The 27,352-nt window shown below is 43.8% G+C and overlaps 1 protein-coding gene across 3 annotated transcripts in view; it reads left to right on the forward strand.

Moving 5' to 3' along the window:
• KCNIP4 (potassium voltage-gated channel interacting protein 4) overlaps window positions 1-27,352 on the forward strand; it is a 404,115-nt gene that overhangs the window by 130,306 nt on the left and 246,457 nt on the right. The window contains exon 1 of one of the 3 annotated variants that reach the window (XM_042855424.2): window positions 15,037-15,100. The exons of the other annotated variants lie outside the window; for them this stretch is intronic. The gene's annotated coding sequence lies outside the window, so the exon portion shown is untranslated. Of the gene's footprint in view, window positions 1-15,036; window positions 15,101-27,352 lie in introns of those variants that run through there. 3 annotated transcript variants of the gene reach the window in all.

Genomic DNA, 27,352 nt, shown 5'->3' on the forward strand with positions numbered 1-27,352 from the left:
GTGCGTCTCATGAACTATGAAATGAAAAAAATGCAGATCAAAACTCATTACCCAAATTGATAGCAAGACATCTGCAACAAAAACTTGGATAAAGCAAGTTGAGGCAAAGGTTAGACATTTTACCAGACCACACTGTGTTTTGAGGAGTGCTGTTAAGTTATTAAACTATGCTCCTAATCTTGCAACTTTGGCCCCCAAATGGAGCCCTGCTGGGTTTCAAGCAATAGCTAGTGATCTGGCCATGTAAAGACAGGATCAGGTCTATAACTGTGCACATACCACCATTTTCTTTACTATTACTATAGTAGAACCTCAGAGTTACGAACACCAGAGTTATAAACACTTCATTTGGAACCGGAAGTACGCAATCAGGTAGCAGACACGTCTCCCCCTCCCATCCAGAAAAGCAAATGCTGAACAGTACATTACTGTGTTAAACATAAACTACTAAAAAATGAAGGGAATTTAAAAAAAAGATTTGGCAAGATAAGCAAACTGGTTCTGTGCTTGTTTTATTTGAATTAAGATGGTTGAAAGCGGCATTTTTCTTGCGTATAGTAAAGTTTCAAAACTGTATTAAGTCAATATTCAGTTGTAAATTTTGAAAGAACAACTATAACATTTTGTTCAGAGTTACCATTCCTTAGGTTTGTAACTCTGAGGTTCTACTGTACAGTATAGTAACCCCTCACTTAACGTCATCCTGGTTAACGTTGTTTCGTTGTTATGTTGCTGATCAATTAGGCCTGGTCCACACTAACCCCCCACTTCGGACTAAGGTACGCAAATTCAGCTACGTTAATAACGTAGCTGAATTCGAAGTACCTTAGTCTGAACTTACCGCGGGTCCAGACGTGGCAGAGAGGCTCCCCCGTCGATGCCGCGTACTCCTCTCGCCGAGCTGGAGTATCGGCGTCGACAGCGAGCACTTCCGGGATCGATCTCAGAATATCGATTGCCTGCCGCCGGACCCGGAGGTAAGTGTACACGTACCCTTAGAGAACATGCTCATTTAAAGTTGCGCAATGCTCCCTTATAACGTTGTTTGGCAGCTGTCGCCTTTATCCACTCCTTGCAGGAAGAGCAACCTGTTGGAGCTAGCTGGTGGGCGCATGAATCCAGGGTGGGCCGGCAGCCCCCACTTTTTTTTTATTTTTTTATTTTATCATCTCCCCTAAATTCCCTGTGCTGCAGTTGCTCAGCAGGCTATCAATTGCTGGGCAGTTCAGCTGTCCCTCTCCCCAGTGCCATGTGCTGCTCCTGCCCTCTGCCTTGGAGCTGCTCCCGGGAGCCTCCTGCTTGCGGTGCAGGGGGGTGGGGAAGAGGGGTGCTAATGTCAGGGTGTCCACCTCCCCCCCCCATTCCTGCCCCCCTGCTCCTGTACCCCATCTCCACAGAGCAGGGTGGGGACACGACAGGGCTCAGGACGGAGGGAGCTTGCTGGCAGCAGCTGCTGTCTCAACTTGCTGATCTACTTAAAAAGGCAGTGTACTTAGAGTGGGGTCAGCGTACTTAAAGGGGCAATGCATGTTTCTCTCTCTCTCTCTCACACACACACACACACACACACACACACACACACACACCTCTCTCTCTCTGCCATGCTGTGTCTCCTCCCTCTATTTGTGCTTCCTTGTAGAGTGTGAGGCTACATTAACAACAGCCAAGTGTTAGTTCATCGTTTAGCAGTAAGGCATTCCCTGAGAAATATCCCCCCTCTTCCACTCTCTGACTCCACCACCTCAACAAGCTTCACAATCATCATTGCTGTGTACAGTATTAAATTGTTTTAAACTTATACTCTGTGTGTGTGTGTGTGTGTGTGTGTGTGTGTGTGTGTGTGTGTATGTGTGTATATATATATATCTATATATAGATATAAATAAAAATGTGTGTATATAGTCTTTTGTCTGGCAAAAAAAATTTCCCTGGAACCTAACTCCCCCCCCCCCCCCCCCATTTACATTAATTCTTATGAGAAATTGGATTTGCTTAACATCGTTTCACTTAAAGTAGCATTTTCCAGGAACATAACTACAACGTTAAGCGAGGAGTTACTGTATTGTAAATAATACGTATATGATTCTAAGAAATGGCAGGAGGGAGAACAGCACAATAAAGACAATGGATTTCAAGAAGGCAGACTTTAGCAAACTCAGGGAGTTGGTAGGTAAAATCCCATGGAAGCAAGTCTAAGGGGAAAAACAATTGAAGATGGTTAGCAGTTTTTCAAAGAGACATTATTAAGGTCACAAGAGCAAACTATCCCACTAAGTAGGAAAGATAGGAAGTATGGGAAGGAATGATCTAAAACCCAAAAAAAGAGTCCTACAAAAAGTAGAAACGTGGTCAAATTACAAAGGATGAATATAAACAAATTACACAAGTATGTAGGTACAAAATTAGAAAAGCCAAGGTACAAAACGAGATTAAACTAGCTAGGGACATAAAAGGAAACAAGAAAACTTTCTACAAATACATTAGAAGCAAGAGGAAGACCAAGGACAAAGTAGGCCCATTTCTCAATGAGGGGGGAAAGACAATAACAGAAAATGTGGAAATGGCAGAGGTGCTTAATGACTTCTTTGTTGCAATTTTCACCAAGAAAGTTGGTGGCAATTGCATGTCTAACATAGTGAATGCCAGTGAAAATGAGGTAGGATCAGAGTCTAAAATAGGGAAAGAATAAGTCAAAAATTACTTAGACAAGTTAGATGTCTTCAAATCACCAGGGCCTGATGAAATGCATCCTAGAATATTCAAGGAGCTGACTGAGGAGATATCTGAGCCATTAGCAATTATCTTTGAAAAGTCATGGAAGATGGGAGACATTCCAGAAGACTGGAAAAGGGAAATATAGTGCCCATCTATAAAAAGGGAAATAAGGACAACCCGGGAAATTACAGACCAGTCAGCTTAACTTCTGTACCTGGAAAGATAATGGAGCAAATAATTAAGCAATCAATTTGCAAACACTTGGAAGATAATAAGGTGATAAATAACAGTCAGCATGGATTTGTCAAGAACAAATTGTGTCAAACCACCTTAGTAGCTTTCTTTGACAGGGTAACAAGCCTTGTGGAGTATTGTAAGCAAGACACGAGAAGTAATTCTTTCGCTCTACTCCATGCTAATTAGGCCTCAGCTGGAGTATTGTGTCCAGTTCTGGGCACCACATTTCAGGAAAGGTGTGGACAAATTGTAGAAAATCCAGAGAAGAGCAATAGAAATGATTAAAGGTCTAGAAAACATGACCTATGAGGGAAGATTGAAAAAAATGGATTTTGTTTAGTCTGGAGAAGAGAAGGCTGAGAGGGGACATGATAACAGTTGTCCAGTACATAAAAGGTTGTTACACGGAGGAGTGAGAAAAATTGTTCTTCTTAACCTCTGAGGATAGGACAAGAAGCAATGGGTTTAAATTGCAACAAGGGAGGTTTAGGTTGGACATTAGGATAAACTTCCTAACTGTCAGAGTGGTTAAGCACTGGAATAAATTGCCTAGGGAGGTTGCTAATATGGGATTAATCATTTATTTCTAGATCCAAGTCATATGGCATGAGTCAGGGATACAAAAGCGTATACCCATGGCCTTGCTTACTAACCAACTCTAGGGGTATTGTTATAAATGCAAAAGAAAGAAAAGAATTAGCACCAACCAAAAAAACCCCATTTCTCCTACCTCCACCCCCACCGCCCCCAACATACTACTGCCCACACACACACTGCTCTCTAGGAATTCTTGGCTGCTTCCTCTGCTCCCCTTCTCAGCTCAGGATGCATCTGCTTCTTTTTCTATCCATGCTTTTTCATATATTTCCACATGCAGTTGTATGCACATACTCTCACCTGAAGAAGCATATGAATTCTTGTGGTCCTGTGTGCATAGTAAGCCAAGCAGAAGGCTGACGGATGTTGCTGCTCCAGAGCCAGTCTTTCTACCCTGTGAGCTTCCAGCTACTGCTATGTGTGGGAGCGTAAAAGATAGAGCATCAGGATAGATGCTACTAGACAATGGCCTACTGAGAGCACAGAGAGAGCAAACCTTGATCTAGCAGGAGACAGCAGTGGAAGGAGAAAGGACAGCAACAGGAGTCATCAGTTGAGCTATTGGCGCTCTGCTTCTGCTTAGCACAGCCCTAACAGGCTGGTCACAAAGCAGCATGGGGTATGGCGAGATTTGCCAATAGTTGCAGCACTTACACCCCTGCATCCACATGTCAACCTAGCTGTAGGGTCATTTGATTTCCCTATATCTTTTATCTGAACCATACTTGGGTTTAAATTATAAATGGGGAGAAGCAGCCCATGAACTGATGCTTGTTTTTCATAGGCAAATATTATTTTGAGATGCTGGCAAAGCTTCAGCTGAATGTGGTGTATTTTATACTGTACTCTGAAAAGAGTGCTGTTTTATTAGTCTTCTCAAGCCATCGTCAAGGCAGAGCAAAATGTAGCGAAAAAAGCAATGTAACAAGCAGATGAGCTACACCTCTTCAATTTTACTATCATTAGTTTAAGTTAATCAGGCAGGCTATTTTTGAACTTCTTATTCAAAAAAGAGAATGCAGAGTCAGAATGTGTTTTATAGACGCGCTTTATCATTGTCAGAGTTCTGTGGCTAGCATAGACTCTTTCTTATCACCAAGTGAATCAGGTGCAAAATAATGAAATCCCCATCATACTAACAGTCACAGAAAAATAAATTTGCCATGGCAGAACAAAGTATTCTGGAATGTGCACTCATCTATTCCTTTGACAACCTTAACTATTATAGCAAAGATCATTATGAAAGTAATAATTTTTCCTTACTTCAATGCTTTACATTCAGAATGTAGGCCTGCTTTTATTTTGTAGAAAAATAGTGCTGTCTGATTTTTAGCTTTTAAATTTGGTTGAACCTCTGCATCAGTACATTCCGTTATCAATGTTTGTTTGTTTTTTCAAAAGGACCAAATAAGTATTTACTCTGGTTAGAAAAGAGTACTCTATGTATTTAACTTCCTTCTGAAGTTTTCTTTCCATTTTTCTCCCCACTTATTTGCATTAGATTTTCATCTCGATTGCATCCATGAGTAAATCGGGTGTAACTTCAGTGAAATTATTCCAGGTTTACACCACTGTAACTGATACCAAATCTGATCCATTCATCATTATCCTGGTCTGCTCCATTGCAGACTGTGCAGCTTGTGTAACTCATGTCATTACTGTACTTCTGTTTCTGGTTTTATTAGGAAAACCTGGATTCCTTTTTGAATCCATCAGGTACTTACATTTATACTTAAGGGAGTTGCTACAGATTTGGGGATCGTTGAAACCCCAGGGATCTTCCCTGACCCCAAGAGCTCACCAGATGTCTGCCATTAGACACACAAACACTTCCTGAGTGACTGTGGGGATTTTTCCCCCTTGCAGTGGGATAAGGAGGGCACATTGGAGCGGCAATGGCCCAGTGCCTCAGATAACTTGTGATAGAGTGGATGGTGTGAGAGGCAGGAGAGTTAGTTTTGGAGGTGGGGGAGGGAAGAGAAGTTAAGACGTGTTCCTAATATCACCTTAAATATTTAGATTGTACCTTGTCTGCTGTTGTTTGTTTTGTTGTCTTGGACTGTAAGTTCTTTGCAGCAGGACTTTCTCTTACTGTGCTTGTGCAGCACCTAGCACCACAAGTGTCTGTGAAGGTATAAGGAATACCATTCCTCTGAGGCTGGCTAGCTGATTAGCCCTGCCTGCTGCTCCTGGGAAAATGACTTGACTTGCAATACTTCAGTTCATATTATCCTTTGACTGAATCCACTTTTAACTGATCAACAATAGACTTTTGTTGTTCTGGGGATACATTCCAAGTTCGTCAAATGCAATGCAGGCTTAAAACTCCTTGGGCTTTGGGCTATAATTCCTAAAGGGAGAAAGTGAGCTTTTAATAAAACAAATAACTCATCACCACTTTGAATTCTTGTTCAGTTGGTTTACTGCCATGGGAATGATTAAATTAAATAAACTATGGAAAATTGCAACTGTGGTATTCAGCCCCAGAACACCATAACTTTGGCCTGCACAGTAGGTATGTCTTCAGGATCCTGTCAAGGAGAAATGCAAATGTTAGTTGTCAGAACTTTAGTTGTCCTAACTCATTAATACAAACAGTAAATATTAATAGAGTAGTGTTGGGCCCCACTGTGCAGACATATAGTAAAAGTAGTCACTGCTCTCCAGCACATAAGGCTTGTCTATACACTCAAGAAAGTTAAGCCGAATTAACTAAATGTGTGAATTTTAAAATGCTTTAGTTAAAGTGCATTAAACTGCTGTGTGAGCGCTTTCATTCAGAAGTAAAGTGGTCTTAGTTCAGTGAATTAAGCTAAACTGAGCTTTGCTTTATGTCTGAATGAGTGCACCTGCACAGGGTTTAATGCGCTCTAACTAATGCAACTAATATCTAAGCCCTAAAGGTGGGAATTTAAAGTGAAGAGATGAAATCCACCTGGCGCCAGGGCCCAGGGCAGCAGCATAGTTCTTGCAGGGCTACTACATTAGCATAGGATGGAGTAGAAGCTACCGCACCTCTTAACCACTTGCTTATCATATCAGGACAAATGATTCCATGAAAATAAAGATTCTGTGGTCTCCACCCTGGCTCATCCATAAGCTCATCCATTCTTTCTCTGCTGATCTCCACAAAACTGCTGCAGAGACTTCCTTTTGACAGTGCACAGGAGATGTGGAACTGTTCCTCTCACAGTTTCCTGCCCCCCCTCCCCCCGCCCTCCACTGCCTCAGTGCAGGGTGCCTTGTGCTGGCCTTTCACACCATGGCTGAATTTCACCTTTATTCTCTGTACCTCAGTTTCCTCATCAGTAAAATGGGGATGATAATCTACCTCACAGGGATTTTCTCAACCTTAATTAATTGACATTTGCATTGAGATTCTTAGATAAAAGACATTGTATAGAATGGCAAAGTGATATTATTTATTGTGTATTTTACACCCATATGCACGTCTATTTGAATCTTTTGATACTTCAGATATACTATTCTCCTAAATGTTGGTCGATGTTCACCCCTAGTTTTTCTGAGTAAGCAGAGTTGTTTTTGCTTAACCACTGTTTTCTTCAGTGACTGAATCTTGGTTCTTGAAGCATAGAAAAGATAGCACTTACAAATAAAGAAGAAGAAGTTGGCTCAGTTCTTCTACTGTTATTGTTGTTCCCTTGTCCCAGAGGTCTCACTTGGTCAGGTCTGATGTTTTCACTGGGTCACTGAGTCACTTTTTCAGCTACTTCAGAGAGATTTGTGCCCTGGGGGAGGGGCAGGCTTAATAAAAAAAAATTCTCACAGCTAGGTGCACATCAGATAGAGAAACAACACCCCCTCTGGTTTCTGCCTCGAAGGACTTAATAGTGGTTTCCTGAACTTCTCTCTCCTTTTCTCTCATGCACTTTTAAGCAACCTGTTTTTCCCAAATACTGCAGTTTTATTTCACATGGGACTGGCATTGTGCTCCGCGTACTGCCCCCGCCCCAAGCACCGGCTCCTGTGGCCCTTCCCCCGTTCTGGCAGTATTTGAGCCCCTTGCATCCGTGAGCTGCCCCTCCTGTCTGAGAAAACTGCATTCCTGTCTGCAAGTTGCAGGCCCTTATGGCTGAGCCGCCTTACCCTGAGTTGTCCAAGGATAAGGTAACTCTGTGACCACACCCAACGTTTTTAGCGAAGGTGGTTTGTCAGTTTCATCTGAATTGGGCAGTGTATTACCTGTGGTTTTTCCTTAAGCCACACTCTAGCCTTTTATCTACAGAGGACTAAGCAGTTTCGCTTTTCGCCTCACCTTTTTGTGTCATTTGCAGACCTCATGAAGGGACAAGCAGTCTCTGCCAGACCATCTCTAGATGGATAACATACTGTGTCAAGCCTGCATATGAGATAGCTTCGGCTACACCGCCTCAGTAGATATGGGCTCACTCCACGAGAACGACATTGATGGCATTCCTGAGTGATATTTCCTTACTGGATATTTGCAGAGTGACCATATGGTCATCCATGTTCCATTTACAGACCATTATGCTATTACTGCATCTTCCAGAGTGGACGCAGGCCTCGGAAGAGCAGTCCTGTGATTCCTATTTCAGTAGACTCTGAGACCCACCTCCAGATTGGGGTCCTGCTCATGAGTCATCTAAGTGGAATACACATCTGCATCAACTCTAAGAAGAATTTACTGTTACAGTGGTTCTTCGAGATGTGATGCAGACGTGTATTCCGTGACCCACCCTCCATTCCCTCTACATCGGAATCTTCTCTCATGGGCTTGTGATGCAAAGGAACTGAGGGGGGTCAAGGCTGCACCACCTTATATAGCCAGGAGAGGCCACAGTCATGAGGCACGAGGGCCACCCCCTACTGCCTAACAAAAGTCTCTGGCTTGCACACATCTAAGTGGAATACACATCTGCATCACATCTCGAAAAACAGTTACAGTAAGTAACCATTTCTTTTTCATACTAGGATTTATTATTTGTGTGATGACTCCACTCACCACAGCGGCGCCTCCTGCTGGCCATCATGGGGATTAGCTCTGCCAGACTGTGTGCCCTCTCCAGGTGGTGCCTCTCCTGTTGTCTTTTCTGCCTGAAAACAGCATCCTCTTCATAACTCAACCCTCCAGCCCTATCACCACCTGTTTCCCCCTTCCAGGGTTAGGTATCAATGTCTACGGGTCGAGCCACTTCCTTAGTGGCGAATGGGAGGGAAACCGGGCCTGCCCCACTAATCCGGGTCCTGACCCAGGGACCCTATAGATAACAGCCTCCTACTATGTCTCCTTAACTTCCTTCCATGTGGCTTCAATTCTCTGGGTCACTTTCCCGTGGCCCCAACACCTTCTTCATCCTCTTCTCAGGGCATTGAGCCAGCAAATCCCAGCAGTCAGCTAGGAGCTCCCTCTTGCTCCACCATCCCTGCCAGCAACTGCCCTGTCCAAGGTGCTGCAGCCTGCTAGGAACACAGTCCTCCATCCTTGGGCTACTAGCTATTAGCCAGGATGGGCAGGGATGCAAAACCATGCTCTGAAATGTCCCTAGCCTCTGTTTGCCAAAAGCTGGGAATGGGCAACAGGGGATGGATCATTTGATGATTTTGGAGGTGAATGCGTGGTTACGCAGGTGGTGTCAGAGAGAGGGCTTTGGATTCTTTGACCATGGGATGTTGTTCCAGGAAAAAGGATTGCTAGGAAGAGATGGGATCCACCTAACGAAGAGTGGGAAGAGCATCTTCGCAGGCAGGCTTGCTAACCTAGTGAGGAGGGCTTTAAACTAGATTTGCCGGGGGATGGTGACCTAAGCCCAGAGGTAAGTAGGGAATTGGGATACCGGGAGGAAACACAAGGAGGAGGGTACAAGACGGGAAGCCTCCTGGTTCATACCAAGAAAGTAGGGCAATCGGCTAGTTATCTTAGGTGCATGTACATGAACGCAAGAAGCCTGGGAAACAAGAAGGAAGAATTGGAAGTCCTGGCACAATCAAGGAACTATGATGTGATTGGAATAACAGAAACTTGGTGGGGCAGTTCACATGACTGGAGCACTGTCATGGATGGGTATAAACTGTTCAGGAAGGACAGGTACAGGAGGAAAGGTGGAGGAGTTGCATTGTATGTAAGAGAGCGGTATGCTTTCTCAGAGCTCCAGTATAAAACTGAAGCAAAGTCTGTTGAGAGTCTCTGGGTTAAGTTTAGAGGTGAGCGCAACAAGGGTGATGTTGTGGTGGGTGTATGCTATAGACCACCAGCTCAGAAGAATGAGGTAGACAAGGCTTTCTGTGGACAACTAACTGATGCTTCCAGATCACAGGAGGATGGTGAAGCACTGGAATGGGTTACCTAGGGAGGTGTTGAAATCTCCATCCTTAGAGGTTTTTAAGGCCCAGCTTGACAAAGCCCTGGCTGGGATAATTTGGTTGATGTTGGTCCTGCTTTGAGCACGGGATTGGACTAGATGACCTCCTGAGGTCTCTTCCAACCCTAATAGTCTATTATTCTATTACCTGTTGTGTTCATTCCCTGTGAAGCACCTGGCATTGGCCACTGTCAGAAGACAGGATACTTGGCTAGATGGACCATTGGTCTGACTCAGTATGGCTGTTCTTATATTCTTATGTACCTGCAGCAACTCACCCTTTAGTTCCTTTTGTACTAGCCCACTGGGCCTTGATTGGCTGCTCCGTGCAGCCTCCCTCCTATTGGCTGCTTCCTCCACCTGCTCCAAAGGCTGCTAGGAGGACTCATCTCCCCTGCTTCTTTCTGGGGCGGGGTTAATGGCAGGCCTCCATTAACCCCTTCCACTTGGCTGTGGCGTGAACACTGGGTCACTGAGCTGTATTTTGCTCATTTTATTTAGAGCTGCATAGAGTTGCTTTTTGATCTTTCTTGCTTTGAATTTCAGACTGATGGTACAAAATGTCCTTTAAAAATTAGCAAATAAAATGCCATAGAATATATGTTGGGAAATTTTATTCTGCCCTAATGTGGAAAGTTATTCAAGGGATTCTTGGAGATGGCAAAATTGAGTGAACTGTGAGTACAGAAAAGAATTTGATAAGGATCCTTTTCCCCATTACATTATAGCTATGGGCAGTATATATTACCCGTATTGCCTGATAATCCACAACCTGTGATCCAGCACTGAGTAGGAGAAGTGAATTTAATAACTGGCTTCCCACAAAACAACATTGTTATCAAAATGCTAAAACAAATTGAATATTCTCCAGATAATCTAATCTACTTTAAACACATGCCAGATATTAAACTGATAGCAGTAGGTGAATTCCGAGTTGAAACTTAAATGAAAAATAATCCCATTTTTATGCAAAAGGTCACTGGCAGCATTTTTTACTGCAGTGATAATCCATAAAAAGCATTTCCCTTCGAAGCTGATGTGAGTATGGTATTGTTAATTGTCCTATGATTTCAAAAGATGGTAGTGGCTCAAGGACTCTTTTTTTTTTCCTCCAGGTTCAAATTTTGTTGAACCCTTGGTAAAGTGATGTCAGATGAGCTATTGGTTGCCAAATCAGAAATGTTCTTTATTAAGATAAATAGTAGTCATCTAAGAAATATTTATAGAATGTGATCTGTTTACTCCCTTAGAGCTTGGGGTGGGGGGAGGGGGAGTTTAGGATCATGTGATGCAGCAGGCTTGCATTTTTTTTTTTCGTTCAATATACGTGATCTGGGCACCCTGACTTACTCCTCTGTATTTAGCTGCAATTAACTTTTGGTTGGCTGTAGGCATACAGAACCTATGAATAAAATGTATGATCACTTGCCTGCTCAGGACCCTTTTTTTTCTTCTTTTAGGAATAATCCTCTACTGTTGTATGAGTTGTCAGAGAAACAGATGTACAATATTTATAACTATTTTTCACTTGCTTTGTTTTATGTATATTTTAGACAGACATGAAATTTGGAGAATCCAATTCATTCCATTATATATAAACATTTTATTGAACTTTATCCAGCTTACAAAATAGTCTAATTTTATATACATTGTGATGTGACGTTAAATAATTGGTCAGTGGTAACGAGGTTTACATTCTAATCTCTTTGAAACTATATTCTCAGAACTGCTTGCTGCAGCCAAAACACTAGTTGTTTGCCAAGTTTAGTCAAAAGAATTTTCTGAAAATTCTGGGCTCAGTAAATCTTAACACCGTGAGAAGTACTGACTGAAATATTACTTGGCATTCCATCCAAGTTCATTTACAAGTCATCTTTGATAAATCTGCCTGTCTACTTATGTTACTTAAAAATAAATCTGTCCCATGATGAAATAATTAACTGACAGGTTTGATACTTATATATGAAACTATATGATAATGAGGCCAGGTACAGAGTAAACATAGTAGGCAACTTCATAATAAATTGATTTAATTTGAGAGATTGTCTGAAATCAGTTATTCAAGTGCCACTTCCTATAAAAGATTACGTAAGAGTATTTGCTGTAAAATACTACCATCTTCTTAGTTAACAGGGGGTGTTTTCAATTGGTTAGAACATGAAAGTAGGAGCCAGCATGCCTGGTTTCTATATTTTACTCAGCCAGTGATTTCTTATGCGATCTTGGACAAGTCACTTAACATCTGGGTATCTCTGTCTACCCCTCTTTAAGATGAATATCTTACTTTACAGCAGGTAGTAAGTCTTAATAAACATTTGGGAAGTCCTTTAAGATCCTTATGTTAAAAGTGCTCTATATGTAGCTGTTATAAAACACAAACAAAACTTTAGCAATTCTGGTTCATAACTCTGATCTTTGGGCCCTGGTTACTGGTCCACAATACAGTATAGACATCTGAACTGGAGAAGAAGTGGGGAAAGTTCTGGTTGGTTCCCACATCCACTTGCACTCTCTAGTGGGCTCTTTCAGACTTTGAGGGGGTTTGGAGAAAGGTAGGAAATCTCTCTCTAATTGGTCTGTCCATCCTTACCTGCTTTTTAGGTAACAAAGTACATTATAGGTTTCTGAATTGCATTCTTCACATTATCCAATAGATGACAAATATGTGTTACAGATACTTTACTCCAGTTATAGTGGAAGAAGATGCAGTTGTGATTCCAGAAATAGCTGCATATATGTTTAGTAAAGAGTGTCAATCCATTTTATTTTAGTCACGTGCATTCCGAATAGATGGAATTTTACCTCTTACCTTCTATTATCTTTTGGCTCAGGTTGCTAAAATAATTGTTTTCCAATAGTGTAATGCTTCTTCAGAATTCTGTGGAGTTCTCTTTGATTTGATGAATAAGCTGTGGAAGAGTAATTCAGAGTTTTTTGACCAGTTCTACTTATTAGATTTAAACAAATTAAAATCCTTTAAAATCAGACAGAATAGTTTAAAACTTTCCATGATTTTTTTTTCAGTGACAGTAGTGCTTTCCATCCAGCGATTCCCTGGATTATTGGGACAGTTTCTCGGGTGAATTAATATTCTTAGAATCTTTTCACTTCGTAGCACAGGACACAACAACTCTGTAGAGAATGGTTTGGATTAAACTCTCATATCCATATTGGCATTATGTCAGTCTGGAAAGCACTGAATGCTTAACTAGAAAAAGAATAACTTAGATTGAAAAGCAGTGGAGGCTTGCTTCCAGTTTCAGCTAGTTTGTCAGGAGTTACTTATAGACTGACAAAAGAAGCAGTAATAAGGTTGTACCAATAATGAATTAAGGAATATTTTTTACGAATCATGCTCATAATAATATATGTTGTTGCTAATACAGTGTCAGGAAAATAATGGATTTTAAAGACGTTAGTCTACATATAGGAAGAGTCATGGAGAAGTCAACATTCATCAACAGAGAAAAGTTAACTATAATGACTGACTGTCTCCCAACTGCTTGTGAAATGGATAAGGGGGAGATACCATGGTTATGGTCATGGTGTACAAACCTAAATAATCTAGAGATTTGTACCCAATTATTGTATCAAAGGCTCCATGAAAACTCAGCATCCTCATTATTCCCTAGCAGGATGATTGCAACATCTGGTGGCTGTCCCCAGGGTTCCCTTTAAAGAAAGTTCCCATATGCAATGGTGGGAACCAAGGAAAAATTATTCAGTTTAGGGCAGAATTAACTTTCAGAGGGGTAGAGAGGAAGGAGGACAGTATTTCCTCGGGCCAGTGAAGGAACAATACTTTCCCCCAATCCTGCCAATTTACCTACCTATTCTCACCACATGGGTCCCTGGACCTACAGTAGTATTTTAGCTCTACATCTGAAATTTGTATTGGCAAATGTTGACTTTTTAATGGTGACCACTATATAATGTGATCTTTGTTAATATACAGAAACACTCTTAAATGAGTAACCACGAGTAAGGTGTTCCCATGTTTAAGAACTCTGTTGGGGTACCATTAAAAGCTACTGAATATCAAGGCCCTGAAATTGAGATACCCCTCAAAATGCATTCACAGGAAAATTTCTAATGAAGTTTCTTTGTAATGAATCACAAGCAAAACCGAACTTTGAATGAAAAAGCTGTTTAAATAAGATAAGAAATGTGGACATTAAAGAATAATTTTTTATAACATCCATCCCCTTTTCTAATAGATTAAGATAGCACAGAATAACATACACCGATTTATAGCATTGAAATGTAAAATGAAGAATTGTTAATGGTCAGATTAGGAGCTTTGTTAGCTATATTTTAATAATTTGTAATTATGTATAGTGAATGAGTACAGATGAGGTAACGCTTAGGCCAAGGCTTTGCTGGCATAAGTGTTTTTTTTGCCAATTCTTCTTTTATATAGACTTTCTAATCTGCTTAAAATGTTGTTGCTGACAGAACAAAGGTAACATGTTGTGCTGGAAGATGTAAATTAGAGATACGCAAACATGTAATGATAGATTAAGAAAACGCACCTTTTTTCTGGAAAGACCCAAGACAGGTTACACAAAACAACTTGACCCAGAAACTCAAACCACAGGAAAAAAATAACAAAGTTGGGTATTTGAAGCTTGTGTAGGCATTATGTATCTCTAGGGTTGATGTGCTAAAAGCCAGTTGGATAAAGATTAAGTAATCTATAATGTATACAAGACCTAAGTGAACATAGGTCCAAATTGGAGAAACATCAGGCCAGAAATTGAAGAAAGGGACTGAAGGAACGGACCAAGGGATCAGAGAAGGTGATGACTATCATGGAAGGTGGAAGAGCTTCCTGGTGCCCTAGAATTGTAACTTGAGCCCATTTACCAATTCTGTCTTACATTTATGTCTGACAGATAACTGTTATGTCCATACACTACAAGTGACAATAATTCTGTCTGAAATTGTACCAATAGAGGTGAAAATTGATTAAGCCTAACTTGGGGGGATTTGTGACTCAATTTCCCAACTCTTCCTCCCGAACCCACACTATCAATGACCACATCTCTAAAATTTATTAATTTGGAGGGAAAAAGCTAAAAGAGAATTAATGTACTGTGCTGTAATTCTCTGCAGTCTCTCACACAAATGATATTTGTCTGATTTCAGGTATCTTTCCACTGGGTCAATTCTTCCCTGACTTGCACCTGGTCAGTGGGACTGAATAGAAAGTAAGTAAGGGCAGAATTTCACCTAAGCTGTACTATGGATTCAAGAAAGTGCTCTTCTTAACTTAATATGGCGTAACACACTTTGTAGCTTGTGTAGGCCAAGCTCAGTGCACTCACCAGAGGTTTTTTTGCAGCCTTCCATTACCCCTCCCCCATCAAGCTCCCTATATATTACCCTCCTCTCCTCCGCTTTGTCAGGGATTCCCTGCAAATCCCTGCAATCTTCTCCTTCCAAGGGTTGTGTGTGTCCTCCATCCCCTCTCCTCCCATGCCACTGCCTCTATGTGCACCACATTTCCCCTCCCAAAATCCCTCCATGCAGGATGGCTAAAAATCAATTATATTTTACAAAAATAGAAAAATCAGATTTTTGTTACTTAAATCTGATTTTTTTAAATTTAAATCAACTTAAGGTTTATTTCTTTAAAAATAAACCTGTTTAAAAATTTCAATCCAAATAGAACTTTACACAAATAACAATGAATCATTATTCAGCAACTAGTAAATAAATAATGCCTAATTTTCTAGCATTATAAAAATTAAGAATCTGAATAAATGTAAGTTAAGACATATAATTGCTTAAATGAATGTGCATAGATAGTGTGTATCCTCCTGGTTGGCCGAAAGAAGTGCCAATTTTAGTGTAAAGGTCATATTTAGTTGCAACTCAACTTATTTTAATGATTATCAAGCAATGGAAATCAACTTTTTTTTTTAAGGAAAACACCTAAAAAGTACAAATGCAAAACAAGATTGGTGATTTAAGTCAGGTTTTCCTGCTTGTAAGTTTAATTCATGATTAAAATCAGTGAGTTAAATCAGTTTGATTTAAATCAGTCCACACTGTCTCAGTGGCAGGGTCATATCTATGTGAGCCCCTTTCCTCATAGCAGGTTCCCCTAATCCCCTTCCCTCTGCCCCAAAGGTTCTGAATGCTCCCATTCCCAGGTATCTCTTCCTCACCTCCATGGCAGAGGTTCTGTGTACCCCAGTCTCCTCCTTCTCCCTCCCATGCCAAAAGCTTTGTGTGCCCCATTCCCTTCATTCCCCTCTCCTTGGCAGGGGCTCTATGTGTGCCTGTATTTCCCACTTTTTGCCCTATTTCCTCCTCCCCCATACCAGTGTCTCCCATTCTCCCCACCACCACTCCGTGCCAGGGGCTGTGCATACTCCCGCTTTCCCACATTATTCTTTGTGTCTGGGAAATTACGCATTCAGGGTGCCAACATGTTAAATTCTATTGGGAAGATAGCCAGAGCTGAGATCAGAGTTGTTATGCTGGAAAGTGTAAATGTGGTTTTGTGGCTAAAGTATTGAGCTGTACATCAGGAAACCTAGATTCTTCTTCAAGTGATTTCTCATGTGTATTCCACAGTAGGTGTGCGTGCTCTCCACTTGCACCGGTGCCGGAAGGTTTTCCCCAGCAGTACCCGATTTTCACCTCGCAGTACCCTGGAGTGGCGCCTCCATGGCACAGTATAAGGGGCGCTGCGTGCTCCCCCCACCCTCAGTTCCTTCTTGCCGCCAGTGAAGGTGCTTCAGAACTTCTCTGCTCCAGCTTTGCTGTAGCTCGTCCCCAAAACTGCTTGTTCGTTCAGTGTACGGTACCTGTAGTTAGTTTAGTTTAGCTAGAACACCCAGGCCGGGGCATGCCGTGTGCCCCGGGTTGTAAGTCGTGCAACATTTGTAGGTGATCTATGCCACTGAGTGATCTGCACGTGGCCTGTCTGTGCTGTTTGGGGGAAACCCGTTTCAGCGATCGCTGCAAGATTTGCAAGGCGTTTGCAAGATTTGCAAAGCTCCGGGCTATTCTGATGGAATCAGCGCTGACCCCGGCTCCGGTGAGCTGCTCCAAGTCAGCACCAGGCACTACGGTGTCGGTGCATGGCGACCCTTTGGAGCCATCGATTAGTTGGCACTGTTCCCTGTCCTTGGGGCATGCCAATAAGGCTAAAAAGAGGCCTTCTTTGCTGCAGTACTGGAGTAAACCCAGAACAGAGGCTAGACTCATGTCGGGTAGTCCTTGATCCCCACCGGCGTCTAGGCCTCTGACTCAATTCGAGCGGAGTAGCCCGGCCCACTCGGAGCAGGCCTCCCCAGATGTCTGAATGCCCTCCACACCGAAGGCCCTGCAGGCAGCCCAGGATGTTATGTCCATACTGGTACCAGGAGCACTGCCGATGTCGGCCCCACACTCCAGAGGCAAGCCGCCATTGGGATCTCCGCATTCACACCCGGCTTCGTACTGGTCTCAGTTGAGGGAACGTTCCTGACGCTGTTCACCGCCCTGTGACCATTCAGGGTAAAGTTCACATGGATCACCCTCAACGTCCACCAGGCTGTCTGGTTGGGCTCCGTCTGACCGAGACTCTCAGCACCGCTCCGCCTCAAGGAGCGAACACCGACGGGACCAAGGCAGACGACGCCAAAGGTCCTCATCTCGCAGCCGGTCACAGGATGAACGTCAACGTCGTTCCCGTTCCATGTCCTGCCTCCGCAGCCCTGGGCGTCGGTCGCCGGCGTCTCGCTGTCGCAGGTCTGCCCATCGGAGCCAATCATGGAGCAGCTGTTACTGATGGTACTGGTCCTCCACGTTGGGATCGTGGTCCCATGGTCGGCATTGATCCTGGCGCCACCGCTCCTCCTGGTCCAGGGACAACAGGTCATATGTCAGCCCGGCCTCTCTTCATAATCGTCCATCGAACAGCCGGCTCTGCTGGCGTCACAGCAGGTGCAGTGGCACCGGGCCCCATGACCAGCCCAATGGTAGCAGTGGGCACCGTGGCCCCCGATGCAGCCCCCGGTGGGGGCTCGCTTGGTGGTCGGAGCCTCAGGAGGACCATCGGCCCCCCTCTCCAGACCTCCAAGGAAAGAGTCAGTGGAATGTACATCCTCAGCACCGTGCCAGGAGACCGAACAGGTGGTGGACCCTCCGGTGCCGGTGGACACCCAAAGTACCACGCCGACCTGATGAGGCGATTACGGCCCCTGCTCCCTCCGTCCTGCAGGAGGATTTTAGGGCCCACCAAGAACTCTTAAAAAGGGTGACATCAAGCCTCCACCTCCAAGCAGAAGAGATGGAGGAGCCCTCGGACTCCCTGTTTAATGTATTGTCCTTCTTGGCACCGGGTAGGGTGGCCTTGCCTCTCCACGAAGGAGTGGCAAAAATTTCAAATGCTCTGTGGCAAATCCTGGCCTCACTGGCTCCCATCTCTAAGGGAGCGGAACCCAAGTATTTTGTACCCGCCAAGGGGCATGAATACTTATACACACACCCTGCTCCTAACTCCCTGGTGGTCGAGTTGATCAACCACAGGGAACAGCAGGGCCAACCAGCCCCTACCATGAAAAATAAAGATTCAAGGAGGCTGGACTCATTTGGAACCACAATGCTCTTCTGGGCCGGAATGAGTTCAATCTGTGGTGCTCCCTGCCCAAGTTCGAAGACTCCCTCCAGGAGCGCAACAGGAAGGAGTTCAAAGCGCTGGTGGAGGAGGGCACAGCGGCTGCCAGGGCAACCCTGAAGGCAGCTTTGGATGCAGCGGACACAGCTGCACAGTCCATGGCCTCTGCGGTGTCCATGAGAAGGGCGTCACGGTTCCTGCTCTCTGGGCTGACCAGTGAGGTGGAGACCTCCCAGCAGGACCTCCTGTTTGACGGCAAAGCTCTGTTTGCAGAACAAACGGATATAAAGCTGCATGGCCTGAAAGACTTCTGCACAACTCTCCAGACTCTGTCTCTCTATGTTTCGGCTCCGGCTAAACCTAAGTTCAAACCGCAGCAGACTCCCACTCAGGCCACCCAGTCAAAATATGAGACTGCTTATAAGAAATCGCACAGAGGCAATCTCAGCCTGCCCCGCAGCCTGGGTCCTCCAAAGGCAAGCAAGTGGGGAAAAGACGGTTTTGACGGGACGCCCGGGGGCTCCCTGCCAGTTCTCATCCGGGATCCACGGTCAATAAAGCTTCCCTTCTCCAATCAGTTGTGTGCTTTCCTCCCGGAGTGGTCACGGCTGACCTTGGTCCTCAACATCATCTCCTGGGGCTACCCCCTCATCAGTCAAAGTGTACCTGGCAGCCATATCGGCCTTCCATCCGCCGGTGCAAGGCCACATGGTATTCTCCCGTGCTATGACTGGCCGATTCCTTAAGGGTTTGGATCGTCTCTTCCCGTATGTTAGGCCCCCTGTCCCGCAGTGGGATCTAAACCTGGTGTTGGCCCATCTCATGGGACCCCCATTTGAGCCGCTAGCCACGTGCTCCTGGCCACACCTCTTGTGGAAGGTAGCCTTCTTGGTTGTGATCACGTTGGCTAGGTGGGTCTCGGAACTCAGGGTCCTGCCCTCCGAGCCCCCATACACGGTGTTTCATAAAGATAAGGTCCAGCTCCACCCACACCCTTCATTCTTCCTAAAGGTGATCTCTGCCTATCATATGGGTCAGGACATTTTTCTGCCGGTCCTCTGCCCCAAGCCCCATGTGTCCAATGAGGAGCGCTCCTCCACACGGAGGATGTGCGATGGGCTCTGGCTTTCTACCTGGAGCAGACTAAGCTTCAAAAAGTCCTCGCAACCGTTCGCCTCAACCGAGCGCATGAAAGGTCAGTCGATCTCCACTCAGCAGCTCTCCGACTGAATCACCTTATGCATCCATACCTGTTATGGCTTGGTGGGAATCCCTCCGCCACCAGTTGTGAAGGCACACTCAACTAGGGCACAGGCCTCGTCGGCTGCCTTTTTTGCCCATGTCCCCATCCAGGACATTTGTAGGGCTGCTATGTGGTCTTCAGTTCATACTTTCACCTTGCGTTATGCAATCGTCTCCAAAACCAGGGAGAACGCCGGGTTCGGCTGTGCTCCGTCCCAAGAATTTGTGAACTCCTACCCACCTCCAACAGATATAGCTTGGAATCACCTACTGTGGAATACACATGAGCAATCACTTGAAGAAGAAAAGATAGTTACTTTTTCCGTAACTGGTGTTCTTTGAGATGTGTTGCTTATGTCTATTCCACATCCTGCCCTCCTTCCCCTCTGTCAGAGTGTCTGGCAAGAAGGAAGGGAGGGTTGGGGGAGCATGCAGTGCCCCTTATACCGTGCCATGGAGGCGCCACTCCAGGGGTCGCTGGAGCGCTCCCCTACGGGTACTGCTAGGGGAAAAACTTCCGGCACCGGTGCATGTGGGGAGCATGCACACCTATTGTGGAATAGCAACACATCTTGAAGAACAGCAGTTACGGAAAGGTAACTGTCTTTTCTCTTTCTGGCTCTGACACAGCCTTGCTGGGTGACCTTGGGCAAATCACTTTATTTCTCTGCCTCAGTTTCCCTCATCTGTAAAACGGGGATAAAGATACTGACCTGTGCTTTTAGATTTATTCATGGAAACAGCCATATAATAGCTAGGCGGTTGTATGTATGTATGTATGTATGTATTTAACTTAATAGGTGTCATCAACCAGTTTTGTGATCTATAGACAATTGCAGAGGCGCTTGAGGCTCACAGCGGCTGGTAGTGGCTCCGTGCGTCCTTTATTTTCCCTGTTTCAGTTTTCTGATTTCCCTTAAAATTAACATAACTCTGGCCATTAATGCCTAGAAAATTCCCTGAAATTTTGGAATTTATTGAATATGGCATTCAAAAATTACTACATTACAGACAGACAGGTTGAGTGTAAGGCCTTTAATTGTTACTGTTAGTTGGAGTCACATCTCTATTATTTTAGAGATCTGAGTAAAAATTACATGTTTGTTGGGCCTCAGCAAATGGGTCAGACTCTAGTATGCAAGGCCTATGTTTTTGGTGTCCATAAGAGATCCTGCATTAGCACATGCAAAATTCCTCCCTATTGTTCATGCACATAAAGTATAAAATACTAATGAGTTAATGTTAGTAAAAGCATTATTTCCCATTATTCCCAAATAGATGGCCTCTTTTTCTCTGTCAGAATACAAGTGTATTATTTGGAGTTTCAGTCGATATTTGCTCAAATGAAAACAACATTTTTTTCATTAGTTTTATGGTTACTACTTTTCTGGGTAAGTCCTGTAATTATTTTGCACGTGGAACACCCACTAAAGTCAATGGGAGTGTTTGAGTGTGGCTGTAACAGAGTGATCAGCCCATTAAATGAAACTGGGCTCAGCTTTCCTGTTCCAGTCCTGTTGCTCCCAGCTGGGTCAATTAAGAGGGCTTGACAGCACCTGGTGGGTAATAAAAAGTCAGTCAGGAGTCAGAGAGGACTGAGTCAGTCAGGAGAAGGGCAGGAGATGAGAGCTGCTAGAGACAAAAGCTGGCTCTTGTGAGAGGGCTGAAGGCAGACAAGCAGCAAGAGGTGTGTTACTGATCCAGGGCTGATGGGAGGGAGCAGAAGGAGTTGCATGCTGGCTCTGAGTCAGAGAGCTAGAGCTCCAGAGAGGGCTGAAGGAAGGAGCAGCACCAGAGGGGCTTACCTGCTGAAGTCTCCTTCTTGGAGACCTGAGCCCTGAGGAACAGTGAGAGGGCTCAGTATAGTAATCCAATAGGGTCAATATGGGAGGAAAGATATAATCTTATGATTAAGGCACATGCCTGGGTGGCAGGAAATCTGGCTTCTACTTTCTGCAAACTTACTATGTGACCTCTTACTTATCCTCTTCTTTTAGTGGGTGCAGTTCCATAAACTTCAGTGGATTTTATAACAGTCCTTAATTCATTAGATTCTGCACCCCATACACTGACTAGCACACCTCTCTTGAATAATATCTTTGATTTCATTGGGAATACTCATGTGAATGCATGATATTCAGCATGAGTAAGGGTACACAATATTGGCTCTTAATGCCTGTGTTGTGCTTGGATACTATGGGGATGAGTTCTGTAGATACTCCAATAAATTAGTCTGATTCTTCCACCACAAGGCCAAGTAATGCTTGTTGATTTCAGTGGAAGTTACTCATTTCCTGCAAAGGAAGAATAAGTCCCAAATTTTTCATGTGTGTATCAATTGTTTGGATTAGTAGGGGGTTGCTGTATCAGACCTCTGTTAAAAGAATATTTTATGGTTATAGAAAGTATTGGTGTTTTTCTTTGGGTTTTTCTCAAGGAAAATGTGACAGAAACACAGCAAACTTCCTTAATCACTGAGATTGAGACAAATGAAATCTAAAACACTGCGCCAGCTATTAGTTTTGTAGCTCATTAATTTGAGTTAATGGATACTTTCAGAAAGGTTTAGTAGAACATGTTCTGTACTATACTTTTATCACTTCCAGTCCAGCCTTTAACTTCTATGACATCCAGTAAAACAAAATTCTATTGATTTACTTTTTCCAAAGGTCTGTATCTACAGAATACTGTATCATAGTGAACTCTGCATCTTACTGTTCAAGCATTTTATTTAAAAAGCTAGCATGAAACAGCCCATGTAGCACTATTCAAGATTAGTTTTACTTGTAGCTGCTGTAGGTATTCCCTGTTATACTTGAGAAATTGTTGCACAAACAAGGGAAAATAAAATCTTTAGTAATTTACTTCCCTTTCTAGATATTTTCAGTCCAAGAATATTTCCACTTATTGCTATCATTCAAGCTCCTGCCAGAGATATCTGAAATGTTTTTCAAGCAAAACCTTAGGGGATGCTGTGTTTTAGATGGCTTAAGAAAAAAAAAGTTAAAACTCTCTTGTTTTGCCATTGTTGTTAGTATTATTTTTATTTGTGTTCCAGTAGCACCGAGATCAAAGCTCCTTTGTGCTAGGCCCTGTACAAACACATGGTAAGGGACAGGACCTGTCCTAAATTGCTTAACTCAGACCTTAGAATCAAGGCAGTTTTCCCATTGACTACAATATATAAGACATGCATGGGATTGGAAGGTGAAATAGAAGTGAAGTGATTTCTCCAAGGCCATATAGCAGCAGCAAAACCAGGAATATAATACCTAACTTTTGCTTTTCATACATAGATTTCAAAGCACTTTAAAAAGTGAATCAGGATCATTATCCCTATTCTACAGCTAGGGGAACTGATGCATGGGAAGGACGGGGGAGCGTCTTGGCCAAGGTCACGCAGCAGGCCGGTGGCAGATCTGGGAACCAGAATCCAGGTCTCCTGAATATCCGTTGAGTTCTCTATCTACTAGACCGTGCTCTTCCCCACCCACACACCCTCATTGTTTGTTGTTGACCACAGTGTTTCCATGGCAAGGGATGAAAGCAGATCAGCCTGGGCTGGTGAAAACTGCTTCATCTTAGTGCAAAACCTTTCCTCTTAGTCCATTCGTCAACACTTAGAGGCCCATGTTTTTATTAGTCAAAAAGCAAACGGAACTTCTGGTGGGGGAACTTCACTTTACCCAGGGATCCTGCAGAGATAGTAGCAGGCTCCATGTGAATCTGGCAGGGAGCATTTATGTCCACATTACTAATATGCTTGCAGACCCAGCATCCTCTAGTACTACTTATACTTCTGTAAAGAGGTTTAGTATTTTTTCATCAAATAGTTTACCAAGTGAAATGTAGTAACTGGGTGCAGCTACTGTATTTAAATACTTGTTCACTTGTGCAAAAAGTCATTCCTCTCAAAAAAAAAAAACTTCTCTACCTTTTGGGTAGGTACAAATGTCACAATCCTGAAGCCTTTACCCTAGCCAAATTCATGCCCTTGGTATCATTCCATGCATTGGAATGGTTCACAGGAGGCTTTTATTTGCCACAGGAGGAATTCTGTCCAACTCTTCCACCATTGTACATTTGAAGTCCAGTGCATGGAAATTCTTCTGGAGGGTGGTTGCTTTGTTTGACTCCACTCAAGGTCAGACCTCAGTCATGATGAGGAATTTTCCAGTTACTTCACTATGTTGATTTGGATCAGATTAGCTGCTTTTGTGGTGGCAGATCCATTTGTGAGAAGCATTGTCTCTTCTGGAAACTGACTGAATCTTTGACTATGGATTTATGCCCCTCTAGGGTAGTACAACTGAGTGGGGAGACATTGGTCCATGGCTTAATGTAGATGTTAATGCCTTCCTATGGGAGGGAGGTTGCCAACCTCTCAGATTAGAAGTTGTAGGCCCTTGCTCAAGAAGCCATCTGTCGATGATGATGTGACTCTGTTGTTTCGGGGTTTTTTTGGTGAATATTGAGATGGTTGTAGCAAAGCAACTATGACATAATTTGTAGTTTCCTTGAACTTTTTTACTCCAGTTTTATGCCTTAGTTTGTTATGGTGTCTGCACAAGTTAGCTTGGTTTATCCTTCTCTTATTATAGATTCACATTTCCATGCTAATCCTAATAGGTTTATCAGCAGCTTTCAGTACCACTTACAACATTTTGTTGACTCACCTAAGCTGGGGGGATAGATTCCACTTTTTTTCTCTTAGAGATCCACAACAATGGGTTGCTTGTCTGCCCCAAGCATTTCTTGGGCAGCTTTCCATGAGTTTCTGTTATCAGCTCTCCTGTTCAACCTGTATGTAAATTCATGCAATTAGCAGAAAATACACAATTATGCCCAGATGACATACAGATAACTATCATCACACAAATGACGAGATACTTTGTTTTCCCAATGGTTAGCTGGAACAAGGATTCATTGGGGAGTGAGTTAGTATTATCTCCATCTTATCTGAATTCGAATAAAATTAACAGGTTGCATGATCTTGAGGTTATATCAGAAATATATCATTATATGTCAGGGTTTATTCTATCCTTTGTCCAAGGCAAAATTTCTGTGTGAATAAAGCAGTATACTTTACAATCCTCACTGCATCTATACAAAAATATTGACTAAAGATACAGTCTCAGAATATAATTTAAATGTAATGCATCTCCATTAGACAGGAGCAAAGGCCAAGAAAAGATGTGTTAGAATTTTCCTCTCCTTCTAAAGGGAGCAATGCTTCTTTCACTTCTTCACAGAGCTGCCAGTACAGCCGCAGCCTTGTGTTTTCTAAATCTTGTCTTTTCTATAGCTAGTATATCGTACCATCTGGTCAAGCAGTTAAATTTCTATTTACAAATATTGTCAAAAGGTATATAAATGATGCAACAGACCAGAAGGAAGCATTCTGTTCATTCATATAATTACATATTTAGGATGCATGCTATAGTTTGTACAGCAAATAACTTTATGAAAAATATTTTAATTAGGAAACAGTACTGCATATATACTGCAGATGATTTTTTTTAACAAACTTTATAGTTGGTATATTTTTAACCTAACCATTAACAAGTGATTAGCATTGTAATAATTAAAAGATAATTTAAAAGATATGAAATATTATTGCAGCTGTGCATCTGATATATAGTAAAATCTAGCCTTCAATCAATATAGTCATACAATAACCAAGCAAAGAACTTATTCTAGTACTGTTCCCCAACCTAGATTTAAAACTTCATGGAACACAGTTTTGGGGGGTTGAGGAAACAAATGAATGCCATTTAAGTGATTCATGAGCCCAACTCCAATTGAAAGTCAATGGGAATTAGACACCTACTCATGTAGGCACATCTGAAAATCCTACCCTTAGCATTTTCTTTCACAGCACCTCAAAGTATGCTAGCATTTTAGAGAAATATTTGAAAAGTTATGTTTTCTACCTTGAAGAGTTCACAGTCTAAAGGCTTAATCCTTCAAAATTGTATAAATGTGTGTACACTCATTGGAGAAAATGGGGCTACTGTCTGTAGTAAGCACTACACCCATTGGTAAATATTTGCAGGATTGGGCTCTTAAAATTTTACATTCTGTGACAAGACTACCAAGAAATGAAGTGGGGAGAGGGGAAGTACAGTGGGAAGTGGGTGTATGGGTGCAATATTAAAAACACGTTTTTTTATAGTTTTTAATGGTTGGTATGTCAGACCCAAAACTACATTCGATAAAATCCTGGTCCCATTTAAAAGTCAATCCATTGATTTCAATGAGTCCAGAATTTCACCCAAGAGCTCCAGAGATTTTTCTTAGATTATTTTTTTCAGAATATCTCAAATGAACAGATCCTATCACAGGCTAATAACTTATCACATTTTATTTATATTTTTTGTTCTGTAAATCAAAGATTTTTTTTTTTTTGCTTCCTGTAGGCATAGAAATGTCCAGAGCAAATGACTTCTGTTTTATTTTGTACTCCTATAAGTTAAAATAGCCTTTTTAATTTTTTTCCTCTAAATTTTCTCCACTGAAAGTTTTTACTCCCTGGTTACATCTTGTATGCCATTCTTCAGACTAGAGGAAGCTAAATGGATGAGTCATAAAACTCTAAATTGGGGGTATATCATGAAATTGCCAATAGCCCTTTAGCAGAAAGCCATGTTTGGAAGTTTGATTGTTCTAAAGAACAGTGCATCAGACATGCAATATTTATTTGTTCTACTTAGGGTGACCAGACGTCCCGATTTTATCGGGACCGTCCCGATATTTCCTTGTTTGTCCCGCGTCCCGACCGACGTGCGGTCGGGACAACCGGACAAACAAGGAAATGCCCCGAGCCTCGAGCCCGGAAGTGCTCGCGCCCCCCCCCCCTGCCCCGACTCCGCCCCCTCCTCCCCCGATTGGCTCCCTCCCCGAATCCCCGCCTCTTCCCCGGGCTCACCATTCCCCCTCCCTCCACAAGCGCTGGAGGGAGGCCCGGGAGACTCAGAGGCAGCGCGGGGCCGGGGTGAGTAACAGTCCGGCCTGGCCCAGTGCAGGCAGGACTCAGTTGGGTGGTTGGGAGAGGAGGGGGGCGACCCGCGGGGCCAGGCGACGGGGGAGGAAGCGGCCATGGCGCTCGGCGGCTCTGGCGCCCCCGAACCCCCCGAGCCGGGGCCTGCAGCAGCGCGTACGCTGGGCCCAGCCCCTGGCTAGGCACGTCTGGGCTGCCCAGCTGGTGCTATCGCGCGGTGGCCCCGGGGTGGAGGCATCGGCAGCCCAGCCCCGTTCGTTCCCCTGCGGAACGGGGGGGCTGGGGCCTGCTGCCCCCACTCCGGGGCCGCCGCGGGATAGCACCAGCTGGGCAGCCCAGACGCTGGCCAGGGGCTGGGCGCAGCGTGCGCGCTGCTGGGTCCCCGCAGCAGGCCCCGGCTCGGGGGGTTCGGGGGCGCCAGAGCCGCAGCCGCGGAGCGCCATGGCTGCTTCCTCCCCCGCGGCAGTGGGAGCTGCAGCAGCGGCTGCTCCCGAGTCCCGCTGCCCGGGGGTGAGAACAGCCGCCTCCTGGCCCCGCGGGCTGCCCCCCTCCTCTCCCTACCGCCCGACTGAGTCCTGCCTGCTCGGGGCCAGGCCGGACTCTTAC

Source organism: Chrysemys picta, chromosome 5 (assembly GCF_011386835.1).
Source record: "Chrysemys picta bellii isolate R12L10 chromosome 5, ASM1138683v2, whole genome shotgun sequence".
In the NCBI taxonomy this organism is placed as follows: Eukaryota; Metazoa; Chordata; order Testudines; family Emydidae; genus Chrysemys; species Chrysemys picta.